Below are 20,782 nucleotides of genomic sequence, written 5' to 3'. Positions count from 1 at the left end.
GACCCACGGGAGGCGCGTGCAGTGCAAGTAGCTGCTAACGGGATCTCTATTACAGCCTATGGAGAATGTCGCGGTTGGAAATAAACAGTTTAAAAATACTTCTAGCAGGAGTACAAAGTTAAAACTTCAGACTTATGCTTTTGAAGAGCCCACTACCACGGGAGTACCGAGGTACCACTGTTACCTGCCCCAGGGAAGCCGGGTGCATAGGTCGTTTCTGCTGTAGGGTCGCGGTCTGATTTTCAATGGGAAAATAGTCAAAAGTTCTGCTAGCCAAAAGCGTCGATGATGCCGTGAAGATCAAAGATGTGAAGATTGTAGAGAAGTACCTGAAAGCAGAGGGGACAGAGTCTGGGTCACGGCAAAGTGACCAGGAGGCTCAAAGCAAAGAGCCCTTCGATGTCGGGTGCTTCAGGTGGAAAGTGGTGTAGCTTGGATCTGCAGTCACGGGCTCCGGGAGGCTTCAAGGAAGGCCAGCTTCAGGAGGGCAACTGTCCCACGTCGGATGAGGGTCGCTGCGGTGTTAGTGTCCCGATTGGATCCACTAAGCCTTGGCAGCCGCAACCCACGAAGAATAAACAAATCTGCTACAGTGCAGACCCACGAGGTCTGGGAGAGGGCTCCTTCAAGGAGACTGTAGAGCAGGCCTGGAGCAACCAGGGGAACTCTTGTTTGCAAAGATAGACCTCCGCTAGGGCCCACAAGTTGAGAGACAAGGGACCGCGGGAGGCGGCAATTTGGCATGCGTAAAAGGGCACCCACGGCCACCAGAGGGGGCTAGGGTGCTGGTCTTTGGCACAATTGCTGTAGAGTGGTTGGCTCGTAAACGGGCCAAAGCACATTTTCCCCACTGGTCAGGGTCGTGTGCTATGCAAGAGGTGGCCGGTGTCTTGGGGTATTGGGGATCTCGGCACCCACGTGGTCCACGGTGCCCAAACTCGTTGAGCACACTCACTGGCCTCTGGGATGCGCTGGAAACCCACCTCAAGGTTTCTGGAAGTCGTCGAAGTTCATGAGAGCAGCGAAGTTCCAACTGGGTCACTTGCAGTGTTTCAGCTGCCTGCCAAGCAGGGGGATAACTCCTTTATCCCAAGGGAGATTTCTTCTGTCAGCTGGGCAGCAGCAAGTCGAAGGTCAAGACTGTAAAGTTCAAGATTAATCTGAGGCTCTGGGGCCACGTTATTCACCTTTATCCCCAAGATTAGGGGAGTGTCCAGAGTAGTGTCCACCAATGAGAGGTGAGGCGGGAAAGGGTGGCTACACCCTCTCCCCTTTGTGTGTTTCCCACCTGGGCGAGGGGCAGGATGCCCCTGAACCGGTTCCAAGCGGTGTATGCAGAATGAGGCTTCTGCAGCTGCCTACGTGCAACTCTGAAAGGACTTTTGGTGCACCCACCCTGTTCCAATCCACATTATCCTGTCTGGGGAGATGCTAGCACCTCCCTGCCACAGGAGCCCAATTGTCCAGCTGGCGAGGCTGGGGTTTTCCCCACAGCCAGCCAGGGTCGTGTAGGTGGCAGGTAGTAGCCATTTTGTGAAACTTGTGCACTTTTAAATTGGTGTCTAAATTCTGCCGCTTTTCCCATATCGCCCCTCTAGCAGGGGGGAATCGTACCCTCATGCCCATGGCTGGACTGGGGGTATGATTCCTACATGTTTGACACCAAACACGATATGGTTCTGTGTAGCCATTCTCAAGTTATCGCGTTATCGCGATAGACTTATAATGCGGTTAAGAGTATATGGTATGGCTACACTACAAACAACCCAGCAAGGATTTTACGAAGGTTGCAGAGAGGCCCTACTCATGTAGGGGTCCCCCCTCACACATACCTCAGCACCCTGCCTTGTAGGATTACCAAGGCCTGCTATAGGGGTGACCTATGAGAGTATATGTGTTGTAATGTGGTGGGATATAGGATACTATATCCCTGTAAGGGATGCTAGCACCACCTTACCCAGACTACAGTAGTGGTCTGGTGGTGTCAGTTTGTATGGCTGTCCCAGGGTGGCACAATAAGTGCTGCAGCCCTGGTAGGCTTACTGAGGGACCCATGCCCTGGGCACCTAGGGTACCATCTACAAGGGACTGGTAGGGCATGCCCAGCATCCAATTAGGTTTGTACCTAGAGTACTCACATCAGTTTTAGGGACAAATCAGATAGGCTGGGGTCCTGGATAGCAGGATCCCAGCCAGACTAGTCAAAAACCACTCAAATACCAGGCAAAACGTTGGGGACAACCATTAGTAAGGAAGAACCTGCACTAGCATGGTTGCTCCCTGTCTCATGGTCCACTTGGGAAATTCTACCCCAAGGGGTTCCAGAGTTTCTCCAAAGTCTAGAGAAATTACCTGTATTGGTTTTTGGGTCAGAGGTGGGCTGGTGGGGTGTCTGAGTCTGGAAGTGAGGCCCTATTTGGATTGGGGTCAACCTCCTCCGATCACTGGCCACTATGGAAGCCTTTCTGCCCATGACTGTGTCATATCTGGCCCTAAGGGTCAACCTCTGGCTGCCTACAGCTGGGGGTTGGATCCCTTTGGTTGGAATAGTGGAGGGCACTGGAAGGTTTGGGGCAACTATGCCCCAGGTTTCCCTGTGCTCAACAACATCCATTGGAGGGGTACCTATACCTAGTGGTAAGGGGGATCCCTCAGTTTGAAGAGGAATATTCACCTGGCTGAAACTACTCTGCTGGGTGTCCCTAATCTGCTGATGAGGGGGTTCCTCTGGACAGGGGCCCATTAAGGGTCCACTGACCTCCCTGACCTCTGCAGCCCTGGGCTGACTGAGGCAGGGTAGAGAGGGGCAGGATACCTGCTCCAGACTGGGTACCACCTTGGAAGGATCCCCTGCCATCAGAGAGGTGGGCAGGCCAGGCCTGTCCACTTCTGGGGCAGTCACTTCACAAGGGGCAGGATCAGTTCCCTGAGAAACTTGACCCTTACCTTTAGTCTGGTGGGGGGAGGACTGTTCCTCACCCCCTATGCTCTCTGTTTGGGTGGAGTGATCCATAGTTTCAGGCTTCACTCCCTTTATTTTCTCCTGGGGTGGAGGTGAGGCCCTCAGGGTCTCATCCACTCTCTCAGGGATTCCTACCATTTTCAAATGGGCCTTGTGGTCAACCTCAGCCCAGGCTGAGATTTCCAGATCATGCCCCAGTAGACAATCTACAGGCAAGGTGGGGGACACTGCCACTCTCTTTGGGCCAGTGACCCCTCCCCAGCTGAGATTTACTACTGCCATGGGGCAAAAAGGCTTGGTAACGATTGAAACTGTTAGGAGTGGGAGGTGCATTGTGGCTTGGGGGGAAGTGAGAAAAGCAAGCGAAATGAGTGGGGACCAGGTATGAGGTCTCCTACCCTAAACCCTAAAACGCTACACCCAGCATGACCCCCTACACTACTCAAACAAAACTGCGCTACCCTAAACCCTTAAACGCTACCCCCAGCACGACCCCCTACACTGCACAAACACCACTCCGCTACCCTAAGCCCTAAAACACTAGTCATAGCTGGACCCCCTACACTACCCAAACACCACTGCGCTACCCTAAACCCGAAACCATTACCCCCAGCAGGACCCCCACACTACGCAAACACCACTGCGCTACCCTAAACCCTAAAACACTACCCCCAGCAGGACCACCTACACTACACAAACACCACTGCCCTACCCAAGACCCTAAAACACTACCCCAGCAGGACCCCTTACACTACACAAACACCACTGCGCTACCCTAAACCCTTAATCTACCCCCAACACGACCCCCTACACTACTCAAACACCACTGCGATACCCTAAACCCTAAAACACTACCCCCAGCATCAACCCCTACACTACCCAAACACCACTGCACTGCCCTAAACACTAAAACACTACCCCCAGCACGACCCCCTACACTACCCAAACACCACTGCTCTACCCTAAACACTTAAACGCTACCCCAGTACGACTCCCTACACTACCCAAACACCAATGCGTTACCCTAAACCCTAAAACGCTACGACCTACACTACACAAACACCACTGTGCTAACCTAATCCCTAAAACACTACTCCCAGCACGACCCCCTACACTACAAAAACACCACTGTGCTAACCTAAACCCTTAATCACTACCCCCAGCACGACCCCCTACACTACACAAACACCACTGCACTACCCTAAACCCTAAAACACTACCCCCAGCACGACCCCCTTGACTACACAAACACCACTGCGCTACCCTAAACCCTAAAACACTACCCCCAGCAGGACCCCCTACACTACACAAACACCACTGCGCTACCCTAAACCCTAAAAAACTACCCTCAGCAGAACCCCCTACACTACACAAACACCACTTGCTTACCCTAAACCCTAAATCTACCTCCAACAGGACCCCCTACACTACCCAAACACCACTGCACTACCCTAAACCCTTAAACACTACCCCCAGCACGACCCCCTACACTACCCAATCACCACTGCGCTACCCTAAAACACTACCCCTAGCACGACCCCCTACACTACCCAAACACCACTGCGCTACCCTAAACCCTAAAACACTACCCCCAGCATGACCCCCTACACTACCCAAACACCATGGTGCTATCCTTAACCCTAAAACACTACCCCCAGCACGACCCACTACACTACATAAACACCACTGCACTACCCTAAACCCTAAAACACTACCCCAGCACGACCTCCTACAATACCCAAAAATCACTGCACTACCCTAAACCCTAAAACACTACCCCCAGCATGACCCGCTATACTACCCAAACACAACTGCACTACCCTAAACCCTAAAACACTACCCCCTACACTACACAAACACCACTGCACTACCCTAAACCCTAATACACTACCCCAGCACGACCCCCTACACTACACAAACACCACTGTGCTAACCTAAACCCTAAAACACTACCACCAGCATGACCCCCTACACTACACAAACACCAGTGTGCTACCCTAAACCCTAAAACACTACCCCTAGCATGACCCCCTGCACTATCCAAGCACCGCTGCAAACTATAAATCCTTAAACGCTACCCCAGCACGACTCCCTACACTACCAAAACACCACTGCGCTACCCTAAACCCTAAATCAACTACACAAACAGCACTGCACTACTCTAAATCCTAAAACGCCACCCCTAGCACGACCCCCTACATTTCACAAACACTACAGCAATACCCTAAACCCTAAAACACTACCCCCAGCACGACTACCTACAGTAAACAAGCACATCTGCGCTACCCTAAACCCTACAACACTACCTCCAGCACGACCCCCTACACTACACGAACAACACTGCACTACCCTAAACCCTAAAACACTAACCCTACACTACACAAACACCACTGCACTACCCTAAACCCTTAAATACTACCCCTAGCACGACCCCCTACACTACCCAAACACCACTGTGCTAGCCTAAACTCTAAAACACTAGCCCCAGCATGACCCCCTACACTACCCAAACACCACTGTGCTACCCTAAACCCTAAAACACTAACCCCAGCACGACCCCCTACACTACCCAAACACCACTGTGCTACAATAAACCCTTAAACGCTACCCCAGTACGGCTCCCTACACTACCCAAACACCACTGCGCTACCCTAAACTTTAAATCTAACCCCAGCATGACGCCCTACACTACCCAAACACCACTGCGCTACCCTAAACCCTAAAACGCTGCCCCAGCATGCCCCCCACACTACACAAACAGCAGTGCACTAACCTAAATCCTAAAACGCTACCCCTAGCACGACCCCTACAGTAAACAAACACCACTGCACTACCCTAAACCCTAAAACACTACCCCCTACACTACACAAACACCACTGCACTACCCTAATTCCTAAAACACTACCCCAGCATGACCCATACACTACACAAACACCACTGTACTCCCCTAAACCCTAAAACACTACCCAGCACTACCCATACACTACTCAAACACCACTGCACTACCCAAAACCCTAAAACACTTTCTCCAGCACGACCCCCTATGCTACGCAAACACCACAGCACTCACCTAAACCCTAAAACACTACCCCTAGCACTACCCACTTGTGAGAAGTTGGCCTGGCATATGCTGTCTCCTAGTTATAGGGACACCTTGCACCAGTCCAATTCGACTCTTATTGATGATAGGTTTAAGACTACCTTTAAAGAAATCTATCCTAGTGGTAGCTGTGGAGAGCAGCCTTCAGGCTAAGTCTTGAAGGAGTGTTAAGCTTATTGTTTTACCATAATAACCTCTTGATTAACCAAATGAAAGAGTAGCCCACACAGGTATATATATAAAATATATGTATTTATTCTAGACAGAATCCCACATTCTCTTTATGAAGCTGTGGCAAAGTTACAATATCAAACAAGCATTGATAGACACAATAAATAGCACTATTAACATTGGGCCCCAGGGGGGTACCAAACCATATACTAAAAAAATGGTATAAGAACCACGACAATTCTACAGGCAATGCCTAGGGCATTCAGGATCGCTGGCCCCTTAAGAATCCACCCCAGGTTATGAGGAAGGGGACCCACGGGAGGCGCGTGCAGTGCAAGTAGCTGCTAACGGGATCTCTATTACAGCCTATGGAGAATGTCGCGGTTGGAAATAAACAGTTTAAAAATACTTCTAGCAGGAGTACAAAGTTAAAACTTCAGACTTATGCTTTTGAAGAGCCCACTACCACGGGAGTACCGAGGTACCACTGTTACCTGCCCCAGGGAAGCCGGGTGCATAGGTCGTTTCTGCTGTCGGGTCGCGGTCTGATTTTCAATGGGAAAATAGTCAAAAGTTCTGCTAGCCAAAAGCGTCGATGATGCCGTGAAGATCAAAGATGTGAAGATTGTAGAGAAGTACCTGAAAGCAGAGGGGACAGAGTCTGGGTCACGGCAAAGTGACCAGGAGGCTCAAAGCAAAGAGCCCTTCGATGTCGGGTGCTTCAGGTGGAAAGTGGTGTAGCTTGGATCTGCAGTCACGGGCTCCGGGAGGCTTCAAGGAAGGCCAGCTTCAGGAGGGCAACTGTCCCACGTCGGATGAGGGTCGCTGCGGTGTTAGTGTCCCGATTGGATCCACTAAGCCTTGGCAGCCGCAACCCACGAAGAATAAACAAATCTGCTACAGTGCAGACCCACGAGGTCTGGGAGAGGGCTCCTTCAAGGAGACTGTAGAGCAGGCCTGGAGCAACCAGGGGAACTCTTGTTTGCAAAGATAGACCTCCGCTAGGGCCCACAAGTTGAGAGACAAGGGACCGCGGGAGGCGGCAATTTGGCATGCGTAAAAGGGCACCCACGGCCACCAGAGGGGGCTAGGGTGCTGGTCTTTGGCACAATTGCTGTAGAGTGGTTGGCTCGTAAACGGGCCAAAGCACATTTTCCCCACTGGTCAGGGTCGTGTGCTATGCAAGAGGTGGCCGGTGTCTTGGGGTATTGGGGATCTCGGCACCCACGTGGTCCACGGTGCCCAAACTCGTTGAGCACACTCACTGGCCTCTGGGATGCGCTGGAAACCCACCTCAAGGTTTCTGGAAGTCGTCGAAGTTCATGAGAGCAGCGAAGTTCCAACCGGGTCACTTGCAGTGTTTCAGCTGCCTGCCAAGCAGGGGGATAACTCCTTTATCCCAAGGGAGATTTCTTCTGTCAGCTGGGCAGCAGCAAGTCGAAGGTCAAGACTGTAAAGTTCAAGATTAATCTGAGGCTCTGGGGCCACGTTATTCACCTTTATCCCCAAGATTAGGGGAGTGTCCAGAGTAGTGTCCACCAATGAGAGGTGAGGCGGGAAAGGGTGGCTACACCCTCTCCCCTTTGTGTGTTTCCCACCTGGGCGAGGGGCAGGATGCCCCTGAACCGGTTCCAAGCGGTGTATGCAGAATGAGGCTTCTGCAGCTGCCTACGTGCAACTCTGAAAGGACTTTTGGTGCACCCACCCTGTTCCAATCCACATTATCCTGTCTGGGGAGATGCTAGCACCTCCCTGCCACAGGAGCCCAATTGTCCAGCTGGCGAGGCTGGGGTTTTCCCCACAGCCAGCCAGGGTCGTGTAGGTGGCAGGTAGTAGCCATTTTGTGAAACTTGTGCACTTTTAAATTGGTGTCTAAATTCTGCCGCTTTTCCCATATCGCCCCTCTAGCAGGGGGGAATCGTACCCTCATGCCCATGGCTGGACTGGGGGTATGATTCCTACATGTTTGACACCAAACACGATATGGTTCTGTGTAGCCATTCTCAAGTTATCGCGTTATCGCGATAGACTTATAATGCGGTTAAGAGTATATGGTATGGCTACACTACAAACAACCCAGCAAGGATTTTACGAAGGTTGCAGAGAGGCCCTACTCATGTAGGGGTCCCCCCTCACACATACCTCAGCACCCTGCCTTGTAGGATTACCAAGGCCTGCTATAGGGGTGACCTATGAGAGTATATGTGTTGTAATGTGGTGGGATATAGGATACTATATCCCTGTAAGGGATGCTAGCACCACCTTACCCAGACTACAGTAGTGGTCTGGTGGTGTCAGTTTGTATGGCTGTCCCAGGGTGGCACAATAAGTGCTGCAGCCCTGGTAGGCTTACTGAGGGACCCATGCCCTGGGCACCTAGGGTACCATCTACAAGGGACTGGTAGGGCATGCCCAGCATCCAATTAGGTTTGTACCTAGAGTACTCACATCAGTTGTAGGGACAAATCAGATAGGCTGGGGTCCTGGATAGCAGGATCCCAGCCAGACTAGTCAAAAACCACTCAAATACCAGGCAAAACGTTGGGGACAACCATTAGTAAGGAAGAACCTGCACTAGCATGGTTGCTCCCTGTCTCATGGTCCACTTGGGAAATTCTACCCCAAGGGGTTCCAGAGTTTCTCCAAAGTCTAGAGAAATTACCTGTATTGGTTTTTGGGTCAGAGGTGGGCTGGTGGGGTGTCTGAGTCTGGAAGTGAGGCCCTATTTGGATTGGGGTCAACCTCCTCCGATCACTGGCCACTATGGAAGCCTTTCTGCCCATGACTGTGTCATATCTGGCCCTAAGGGTCAACCTCTGGCTGCCTACAGCTGGGGGTTGGATCCCTTTGGTTGGAATAGTGGAGGGCACTGGAAGGTTTGGGGCAACTATGCCCCAGGTTTCCCTGTGCTCAACAACATCCATTGGAGGGGTACCTATACCTAGTGGTAAGGGGGATCCCTCAGTTTGAAGAGGAATATTCACCTGGCTGAAACTACTCTGCTGGGTGTCCCTAATCTGCTGATGAGGGGGTTCCTCTGGACAGGGGCCCATTAAGGGTCCACTGACCTCCCTGACCTCTGCAGCCCTGGGCTGACTGAGGCAGGGTAGAGAGGGGCAGGATACCTGCTCCAGACTGGGTACCACCTTGGAAGGATCCCCTGCCATCAGAGAGGTGGGCAGGCCAGGCCTGTCCACTTCTGGGGCAGTCACTTCACAAGGGGCAGGATCAGTTCCCTGAGAAACTTGACCCTTACCTTTAGTCTGGTGGGGGGAGGACTGTTCCTCACCCCCTATGCTCTCTGTTTGGGTGGAGTGATCCATAGTTTCAGGCTTCACTCCCTTTATTTTCTCCTGGGGTGGAGGTGAGGCCCTCAGGGTCTCATCCACTCTCTCAGGGATTCCTACCATTTTCAAATGGGCCTTGTGGTCAACCTCAGCCCAGGCTGAGATTTCCAGATCATGCCCCAGTAGACAATCTACAGGCAAGGTGGGGGACACTGCCACTCTCTTTGGGCCAGTGACCCCTCCCCAGCTGAGATTTACTACTGCCATGGGGCAAAAAGGCTTGGTAACGATTGAAACTGTTAGGAGTGGGAGGTGCATTGTGGCTTGGGGGGAAGTGAGAAAAGCAAGCGAAATGAGTGGGGACCAGGTATGAGGTCTCCTACCCTAAACCCTAAAACGCTACACCCAGCATGACCCCCTACACTACTCAAACAAAAATGCGCTACCCTAAACCCTTAAACGCTACCCCCAGCACGACCCCCTACACTGCACAAACACCACTCCGCTACCCTAAGCCCTAAAACACTAGTCATAGCTAGACCCCCTACACTACCCAAACACCACTGCGCTAACCTAAACCCGAAACCATTACCCCCAGCAGGACCCCCACACTACGCAAACACCACTGCGCTACCCTAAACCCTAAAACACTACCCCCAGCAGGACCACCTACACTACACAAACACCACTGCCCTACCCAAGACCCTAAAACACTACCCCAGCAGGACCCCTTACACTACACAAACACCACTGCGCTACCCTAAACCCTTAATCTACCCCCAACACGACCCCCTACACTACTCAAACACCACTGCGATACCCTAAACCCTAAAACACTACCCCCAGCATCAACCCCTACACTACCCAAACACCACTGCACTGCCCTAAACACTAAAACACTACCCCCAGCACGACCCCCTACACTACCCAAACACCACTGCTCTACCCTAAACACTTAAACGCTACCCCAGTACGACTCCCTACACTACCCAAACACCAATGCGTTACCCTAAACCCTAAAACGCTACGACCTACACTACACAAACACCACTGTGCTAACCTAATCCCTAAAACACTACTCCCAGCACGACCCCCTACACTACAAAAACACCACTGTGCTAACCTAAACCCTTAATCACTACCCCCAGCACGACCCCCTACACTACACAAACACCACTGCACTACCCTAAACCCTAAAACACTACCCCCAGCACGACCCCCTTGACTACACAAACACCACTGCGCTACCCTAAACCCTAAAACACTACCCCCAGCAGGACCCCCTACACTACACAAACACCACTGCGCTACCCTAAACCCTAAAAAACTACCCTCAGCAGAACCCCCTACACTACACAAACACCACTTGCTTACCCTAAACCCTAAATCTACCTCCAACAGGACCCCCTACACTACCCAAACACCACTGCACTACCCTAAACCCTTAAACACTACCCCCAGCACGACCCCCTACACTACCCAATCACCACTGCGCTACCCTAAAACACTACCCCTAGCACGACCCCCTACACTACCCAAACACCACTGCGCTACCCTAAACCCTAAAACACTACCCCCAGCATGACCCCCTACACTACCCAAACACCATGGTGCTATCCTTAACCCTAAAACACTACCCCCAGCACGACCCACTACACTACATAAACACCACTGCACTACCCTAAACCCTAAAACACTACCCCAGCACGACCTCCTACAATACCCAAAAATCACTGCACTACCCTAAACCCTAAAACACTACCCCCAGCATGACCCGCTATACTACCCAAACACAACTGCACTACCCTAAACCCTAAAACACTACCCCCTACACTACACAAACACCACTGCACTACCCTAAACCCTAATACACTACCCCAGCACGACCCCCTACACTACACAAACACCACTGTGCTAACCTAAACCCTAAAACACTACCACCAGCATGACCCCCTACACTACACAAACACCAGTGTGCTACCCTAAACCCTAAAACACTACCCCTAGCATGACCCCCTGCACTATCCAAGCACCGCTGCAAACTATAAATCCTTAAACGCTACCCCAGCACGACTCCCTACACTACCAAAACACCACTGCGCTACCCTAAACCCTAAATCAACTACACAAACAGCACTGCACTACTCTAAATCCTAAAACGCCACCCCTAGCACGACCCCCTACATTTCACAAACACTACAGCAATACCCTAAACCCTAAAACACTACCCCCAGCACGACTACCTACAGTAAACAAGCACATCTGCGCTACCCTAAACCCTACAACACTACCTCCAGCACGACCCCCTACACTACACGAACAACACTGCACTACCCTAAACCCTAAAACACTAACCCTACACTACACAAACACCACTGCACTACCCTAAACCCTTAAATACTACCCCTAGCACGACCCCCTACACTACCCAAACACCACTGTGCTAGCCTAAACTCTAAAACACTAGCCCCAGCATGACCCCCTACACTACCCAAACACCACTGTGCTACCCTAAACCCTAAAACACTAACCCCAGCACGACCCCCTACACTACCCAAACACCACTGTGCTACAATAAACCCTTAAACGCTACCCCAGTACGGCTCCCTACACTACCCAAACACCACTGCGCTACCCTAAACTTTAAATCTAACCCCAGCATGACGCCCTACACTACCCAAACACCACTGCGCTACCCTAAACCCTAAAACACTGCCCCAGCATAACCCCCCACACTACACAAACAGCAGTGCACTAACCTAAATCCTAAAACGCTACCCCTAGCACGACCCCCTACATTACACAAACACCACAGCAATACCCTAAACCCTAAAACACTATCCCAAGCACGATCCCTACAGTAAACAAACACCACTGCACTACCCTAAACCCTAAAACACTACCCCCTACACTACACAAACACCACTGCACTACCCTAATTCCTAAAACACTACCCCAGCATGACCCATACACTACACAAACACCACTGCACTCCCCTAAACCCTAAAACACTACCCAGCACTACCCCTACACTACTCAAACACCACTGCACTACCCAAAACCCTAAAACACTTTCTCCAGCACGACCCCCTATGCTACGCAAACACCACAGCACTCACCTAAACCCTAAAACACTACCCCTAGCACTACCCACTTGTGAGAAGTTGGCCTGGCATATGCTGTCTCCTAGTTATTGGGACACCTTGCACCAGTCCAATTCGACTCTTATTGATGATAGGTTTAAGACTACCTTTAAAGAAATCTATCCTAGTGGTAGCTGTGGAGAGCAGCCTTCAGGCTAAGTCTTGAAGGAGTGTTAAGCTTATTGTTTTACCATAATAACCTCTTGATTAACCAAATGAAAGAGTAACCCACACAGGTATATATATGAAATATTTGTATTTATTCTAGACACAATCCCACATTCTCTTTATGAAGCTGTGGCAAAGTTACAATATCAAACAAGCATTGATAGACACAATAAATAGCACTATTAACATTGGGCCCCAGGGGGGGACCAAACCATATACTAAAAAAATGGTATAAGAACCACGACAATTCTACAGGCAATGCCTAGGGCATTCAGGATCGCTGGCCCCTTAAGAATCCACCCCAGGTTATGAGGAAGGGGACCCACGGGAGGCGCGTGCAGTGCAAGTAGCTGCTAACGGGATCTCTATTACAGCCTATGGAGAATGTCGCGGTTGGAAATAAACAGTTTAAAAATACTTCTAGCAGGAGTACAAAGTTAAAACTTCAGACTTATGCTTTTGAAGAGCCCACTACCACGGGAGTACCGAGGTACCACTGTTACCTGCCCCAGGGAAGCCGGGTGCATAGGTCGTTTCTGCTGTCGGGTCGCGGTCTGATTTTCAATGGGAAAATAGTCAAAAGTTCTGCTAGCCAAAAGCGTCGATGATGCCGTGAAGATCAAAGATGTGAAGATTGTAGAGAAGTACCTGAAAGCAGAGGGGACAGAGTCTGGGTCACGGCAAAGTGACCAGGAGGCTCAAAGCAAAGAGCCCTTCGATGTCGGGTGCTTCAGGTGGAAAGTGGTGTATCTTGGATCTGCAGCCACGGGCTCCGGGAGGCTTCAAGGAAGGCCAGCTTCAGGAGGGCAACTGTCTTACGTCGGATGAGGGTCGCTGCGGTGTTAGTGTCCGGATTGGATCCACTAAGCCTTGGCAACCGCAACCCACGAAGAATAAACAAATCTGCTACAGTGCAGACCCACGAGGTCTGGGAGAGGGCTCCTTCAAGGAGACTGTAGAGCAGGCCTGGAGCAACCAGGGGAACTCTTGTTTGCAAAGATAGACCTCCGCTAGGGCCCACAAGTTGAGAGACAAGGGACCGCGGGAGGCGGCAATTTGGCATGCGTAAAAGGGCACCCACGGCCACCAGAGGGGGCTAGGGTGCTGGTCTTTGGCACAATTGCTGTAGAGTGGTTGGCTCGTAAACGGGCCAAAGCACATTTTCCCCACTGGTCAGGGTCGTGTGCTATGCAAGAGGTGGCCGGTGTCTTGGGGTATTGGGGAACTCGGCACCCACGTGGTCCACGGTGCCCAAACTCGTTGAGCACACTCACTGGCCTCTGGGATGCGCTGGAAACCCACCTCAAGGTTTCTGGAAGTCGTCAAAGTTCATGAGAGCAGCGAAGTTCCAACCGGGTCACTTGCAGTGTTTCAGCTGCCTGCCAAGCAGAGGGATAACTCCTTTATCCCAAGGGAGATTTCTTCTGTCAGCTGGGCAGCAGTAAGTCGAAGGTCAAGTCTGTAAAGTTCAAGATTAATCTGAGGCTCTGGGGCCACGTTATTCACCTTTATCCCCAAGATTAGGGGAGTGTCGAGAGTAGTGTCCACCAATGAGAGGTGAGGCGGGAAAGGGTGGCTACACCCTCTCCCCTTTGTGTGTTTCCCACCTGGGCGAGGGGCAGGATGCCCCTGAACCGGTTCCAAGCGGTGTATGCAGAATGAGGCTTCTGCAGCTGCCTACGTGCAACTCTGAAAGGACTTTTGGTGCACCCACCCTGTTCCAATCCACATTATCCTGTCTGGGGAGATGCTAGTACCTCCCTGCCACAGGAGCCCAATTGTCCAGCTGGCGAGGCTGGGGTTTTCCCCAGCAACAGCCAGCCAGGGTCGTGTAGGTGGCAGGTAGTAGCCATTTTGTGAAACTTGTGCACTTTTAAATTGGTGTCTAAATTCTGCCGCTTTTCCCATATCGCCCCTCTAGCAGGGGGGAATCGTACCCTCATGCCCATGGCTGGACTGGGGGTATGATTCCTACATGTTTGACACCAAACACGATATGGTTCTGTGTAGCCATTCTCAAGTTATCGCGTTATCGCGATAGACTTATAATGCGGTTAAGAGTATATGGTATGGCTACACTACAAACAACCCAGCAAGGATTTTACGAAGGTTGCAGAGAGGCCCTACTCATGTAGGGGTCCCCCCTCACACATACCTCAGCACCCTGCCTTGTAGGATTACCAAGGCCTGCTATAGGGGTGACCTATGAGAGTATATGTGTTGTAATGTGGTGGGATATAGGATACTATATCCCTGTAAGGGATGCTAGCACCACCTTACCCAGACTACAGTAGTGGTCTGGTGGTGTCAGTTTGTATGGCTGTCCCAGGGTGGCACAATAAGTGCTGCAGCCCTGGTAGGCTTACTGAGGGACCCATGCCCTGGGCACCTAGGGTACCATCTACAAGGGACTGGTAGGGCATGCCCAGCATCCAATTAGGTTTGTACCTAGAGTACTCACATCAGTTTTAGGGACAAATCAGATAGGCTGGGGTCCTGGATAGCAGGATCCCAGCCAGACTAGTCAAAAACCACTCAAATACCAGGCAAAACGTTGGGGACAACCATTAGTAAGGAAGAACCTGCACTAGCATGGTTGCTCCCTGTCTCATGGTCCACTTGGGAAATTCTACCCCAAGGGGTTCCAGAGTTTCTCCAAAGTCTAGAGAAATTACCTGTATTGGTTTTTGGGTCAGAGGTGGGCTGGTGGGGTGTCTGAGTCTGGAAGTGAGGCCCTATTTGGATTGGGGTCAACCTCCTCCGATCACTGGCCACTATGGAAGCCTTTCTGCCCATGACTGTGTCATATCTGGCCCTAAGGGTCAACCTCTGGCTGCCTACAGCTGGGGGTTGGATCCCTTTGGTTGGAATAGTGGAGGGCACTGGAAGGTTTGGGGCAACTATGCCCCAGGTTTCCCTGTGCTCAACAACATCCATTGGAGGGGTACCTATACCTAGTGGTAAGGGGGATCCCTCAGTTTGTAGAGGAATATTCACCTGGCTGAAACTACTCTGCTGGGTGTCCCTAATCTGCTGATGAGGGGGTTCCTCTGGACAGGGGCCCATTAAGGGTCCACTGACCTCCCTGACCTCTGCAGCCCTGGGCTGACTGAGGCAGGGTAGAGAGGGGCAGGATACCTGCTCCAGACTGGGTACCACCTTGGAAGGATCCCCTGCCATCAGAGAGGTGGGCAGGCCAGGCCTGTCCACTTCTGGGGCAGTCACTTCACAAGGGGCAGGATCAGTTCCCTGAGAAACTTGACCCTTACCTTTAGTCTGGTGGGGGGAGGACTGTTCCTCACCCCCTATGCTCTCTGTTTGGGTGGAGTGATCCATAGTTTCAGGCTTCACTCCCTTTATTTTCTCCTGGGGTGGAGGTGAGGCCCTCAGGGTCTCATCCACTCTCTCAGGGATTCCTACCATTTTCAAATGGGCCTTGTGGTCAACCTCAGCCCAGGCTGAGATTTCCAGATCATGCCCCAGTAGACAATCTACAGGCAAGGTGGGGGACACTGCCACTCTCTTTGGGCCAGTGACCCCTCCCCAGCTGAGATTTACTACTGCCATGGGATGGTCTGTCCTAACTCCATCAACGTTGGTCACCTGGTAGCTAAACCCAGGTAAAAGCTGTTCTAGTGGCACTAGTCTCTTGGTCACCATGGTGACACTAGCCCCTGTGTCCTTGTAGGCCACAGCCTTCTGACCATTGACCATGGGCTCTTGTCTGTACCTGCCCAGGATACTGGGACTCATGGTAAAGTTGGCAAACCCCATGCCACCATCACAGACTAGAGTTTCTTGTGCAGGGGACCTGGTTAGGCCAGAGTCCACCTGAGTTCCCCAAGAAAATCCAACTAAGTTTTTGGGTGCACTCCCACCACCTGGGGGACTACTACTAGTAGCAACAGGAGGTGTTGGAGCTGTAACTGGAGGAACATTTTCTTTATTGACATTCTTGGGACAACTGGAGTCAGTTTTCCAGTGGCCAGGTTTCTGACACACATGGCAATATGGTTTCTTTTTTGAAGAGGAAGGATTTTGGGACCCACCCCCAGCACTGGGTTTTTGGGGCTCTTCAGGGGACTTTTCTGTTTTATTATCCCCACCTTTCTCTTTGGGCTTGGTAGAATATTTCTTCTGGTCACCACCTTGGTTCTTGGGCCTGATCCTGGTTCTGACCCATTTGTCAGACTTCTTTCCCAATTCTTGGGGAGAGGTCAGATCAGAGTCCACCAGGTGCTGGTGTAAGAGTTGGTTATGACAATTATTAAGAATCTGCTCCCTCATTATGAGATTGTACAATCCTTTGTAATCATAAACTTTACTGCCATTTAACCAACCTTCCAATGCCTTGGTAGCACAATCAACAAAGTCTACCCAATCTTGATCCGGTGCTTTTTGGGTATCTCTGAACTTAAGTCTGTATTGATCAGTGGTTAAGCCAAAACCATCTATTAAAGCATCTCTCAGGATATAATAATCATCAGCATCCTCTTCTCTAACAGAGAGGAGCTTGTCTCTACCTTTGTCTGCAAAGGAGAGCCACAGGATTGCTGCCCACTGCTCTACTGGGACCCTTTGTACTTTACAGGCCCTCTCAAGAGCAGAGATCCATTTGTGGATGTCATCCCCTGTCTTATAGGGGGGCACAATCTTGTGGAGGTTCCTATTGTCAGGGACTTTCTCTCTAACTCTAGGGGTTTCATTACTGCCACCAGGGATCTCTAGACCCCATTTTCTTGAAGCTCTCTGAAGCTCCAGGGACTCCCTGTCTAATGCTAACTACTCTTTCCTTATTTGTAGCTTTGCCTGCTCAAACTGGAGCAATCTGCATTTCCTCTCTTGGGAGGATTCTCTCCTCTGAGGAGAGGCAGAGGTCCTTTTGGATCTCCTAGAATGGCTGGACCCCACTGAGGGGGACCTGTTTCTTCTGGGATCCACCACTCTCCCTTTAGGGATGGAGGGAGTGCCTCCTGGGCCATAACCTCCATGTTGTGAGTGGTCTGGTTCTTCCAGGTCAGGATCTTCATCCTCTTCCTGGTCCTCATCAGAGTCCTCTCTTGGAGGGTCCTCTTCTGATGGATGCCCACCCAACCTGTCTACCCCACCAGACCCTAAAGTCTGCATAAAGTCTGCTATGAGCAGGATTTCCCTGAGACGTTGGGTATTGGCACCTTTGTTTGTCTTAAGTTTCCTAAGGGTGCACATCTCCCTGAGATCAGCAAAGGAGAGATCATCATATTTGTCGACTGGGACCCTTTGGGGTCCTTCCAGAGCCTTATGGGCACCTGAACCTAAAGACATTTCTAGTGTCGTAATAGTGGTGTATCTACCTATACTAAGTGTGGCCTACTGAACCCTTTCTTGAGTTGTAGTCAAGGTGTGCTAAACCCTCTACACACAACTCCTAAGTTCAGTAGAACTTATTGTATTCTAAGCTTGAATTTATATGTACCTCTGGTACCTAGTGGCTTTCACTTTAGAAATTCAATTTGTTATCTGGTAAAACAATGGCAAGCTTGAATCCCGAATACAAAGAATTTCTCACAAAATGTGAAAGTGGAGGAGGGTCCAAGGGACAGTTTAAAGACCTGCTACAGCATAAATCCCCTTATCCATATACGTTTTACAACAAATACTGAGGGTCTGACGATCCAAATATACACAACTCTAACACCCTAGACAAATGAAACCTCCAAATTGACTACCGTGAGTAACAAAAGAAAGCTATAATTCCCATCACCCACCAAAGGTGGCTTATCATCATCTGGGAATTCAGGACTGAGCTGAGAGGACCAACCACTCTGATGGTAATGGTGGTCACTCAGTTGTCCCAGTAGTGAAACAAATGGTAGGGTGACGGTTGCAGTGCAATAATTAAACAAAAAGTGCTATTAAAAATGGCTATCCAGATGCTATAAACTTTATTCTGGCGCTATCGTGATGCCATTGATAAAACCTGTGCGTAAACAGTTCAACAAATAACTGTTAGATCGATGGTCTACATGTTTCGGCAATCTGGACTGTGTGTCCAAGCTCTCATCAGGACCCAAATACGCTACTGCAAAAATGTGATAGACAATATAAACACAAAAATTTAAACACAAAAATTTAAGATTTCCACCAGTAAAGTATACCATACAACCTGGTTTGTTCTGTATGTCCCAATGGAACTGTTACAGGTAAGAAACCCGAATAGTTATGGGTATGCACCTCACCTCGCCTGGCATCTGCTCAGGATATTGAGGCACCGCTCTGTCCGTCGGTACCCCGCTCTGTCTTCTGAGCTTGAAGGGGAGGCAAAATTCAATTTGTTATCTGGTAAAACAATGGCAAGCTTGAATCCCACCACTGCTACCAATGTGAGAAGTTGGCCTGGCATATGCTATCTCCTAGTTATAGGGACACCTTGCACCAGTCCAATTCGACTCTTATTGATGATAGGTTTAAGACAACCTTTAAAGAAAGCTATCCTAGTGGTAGCTGTGGAGAGCAGCCTTCAGGCTAAGTCTTGAAGGAGTGTTAAGCTTATTGTTTTACCATAATAACCTCTTGAATAACCAAATGAAAGAGTAGCCCACACAGGTATATATATAAAATATAATATGTATTTATTCTAGACAGAATCCCACAGTCTCTTTATGAAGCTGTGGCAAAGTTTCAATATCAAAAAAGCATTGATAGACACAATAAATAGCACTATTAACATTGGGCCCCAGGGGGGGACCAAACCTTATACTAAAAAATGGTATAAGAACCACGACAAGTCTACAGGCAATGCCTAGGGCATTCAGGATCGCTGGCCCCTTAAGAATCCACTCCAGGTTATGAGGAAGGGGACCCACGGGAGGCGCGTGCAGTGCAAGTAGCTGCTATCGGGATCTCTATTACAGCCTATGGAGAATGTCGCGGTTGGAAATAAACAGTTTAAAAATACTTCTAGCAGGAGCACAAAGTTAAAACTTCAGACTTAAGCTTTTGAAGAGCCCACTACCACGGGAGTACCGAGGTACCACTGTTACCTGCCCCAGGGAAGCCGGGTACATAGGTCGTTTCTGCTGTTGGGTCGCGGGCTGATTTTCAATGGGAAAATAGTCAAAAGTTCTGCTAGCCAAAAGCGTTGATGATGCCGTGAAGATCAAAGATGTGAAGATTGTAGAGAAGTACCTGAAAGCAGAGGGGACAGAGTCTGGGTCATGGCAAAGTGACCAGGAGGCTCAAAGCAAAGAGCCCTTCGATGTCGGGTGCTTCAGGTGGAAAGTGGTGTAGCTTGGATCTGCAGCCACGGGCTCCAAGAGGCTTCAAGGAAGGCCAGCTTCAGGAGGGCGACTGTCCCACGTTGGATGAGGGTCGCTGCGGTGTTAGTGTCCAGTTTGGATCCACTAAGCCTTGGCAACTGCAACCCACGAAGAATAAACAAATCTGCTACAGTGCAGACCCACGAGGTCTGGGAGAGATCTCCTTCAAGCACACTGTAGAGCAGGCCTTGAGCAACCAGGGGAACTCTTATTTGCAAAGATAGACCTCCGCTAGGGCCCACAAGTTGAGAGACAAGGGACCGCAGGAGGTGGCAATTTGGCGTGCGTAAAAGGGCACCCACGGGCCACCAGAGGGGGCTAGGGTGCTGGTCTTTGGCACAATTGCTGTAGAGTGGTTGGCTCGTAAACAGGCCAAAGCACAACTTCCCCACTGGTCAGGGTAGTGTGCTATGCAAGAGGTGGCTGGAGTCTCGGGGTATTGGGGATCTCGGCACCCACGCAGTCCACAGTGCCCAAACTCGTTGAGCACACTCACTGGCCTCTGGGATGCGCTGGAAACCCACCTCAAGGTTTCTGGAAGTCGTCGAAGTTCATGAGAGCAGCGAAGTTCCAACCGGGTCACTTGCAGTGTTTCAGCTGCCTGCCAAGCAGGGGGATAACTCCTTTATCCCAAGGGAGATTTCTTCTGTCAG

The sequence above is a fragment of the Triturus cristatus genome, chromosome 1_1, assembly GCF_964204655.1.
Source record: "Triturus cristatus chromosome 1_1, aTriCri1.1, whole genome shotgun sequence".
Lineage (NCBI taxonomy): Eukaryota > Metazoa > Chordata > Amphibia > Caudata > Salamandridae > Triturus > Triturus cristatus.
This window is presented reverse-complemented; position numbering follows the sequence as displayed.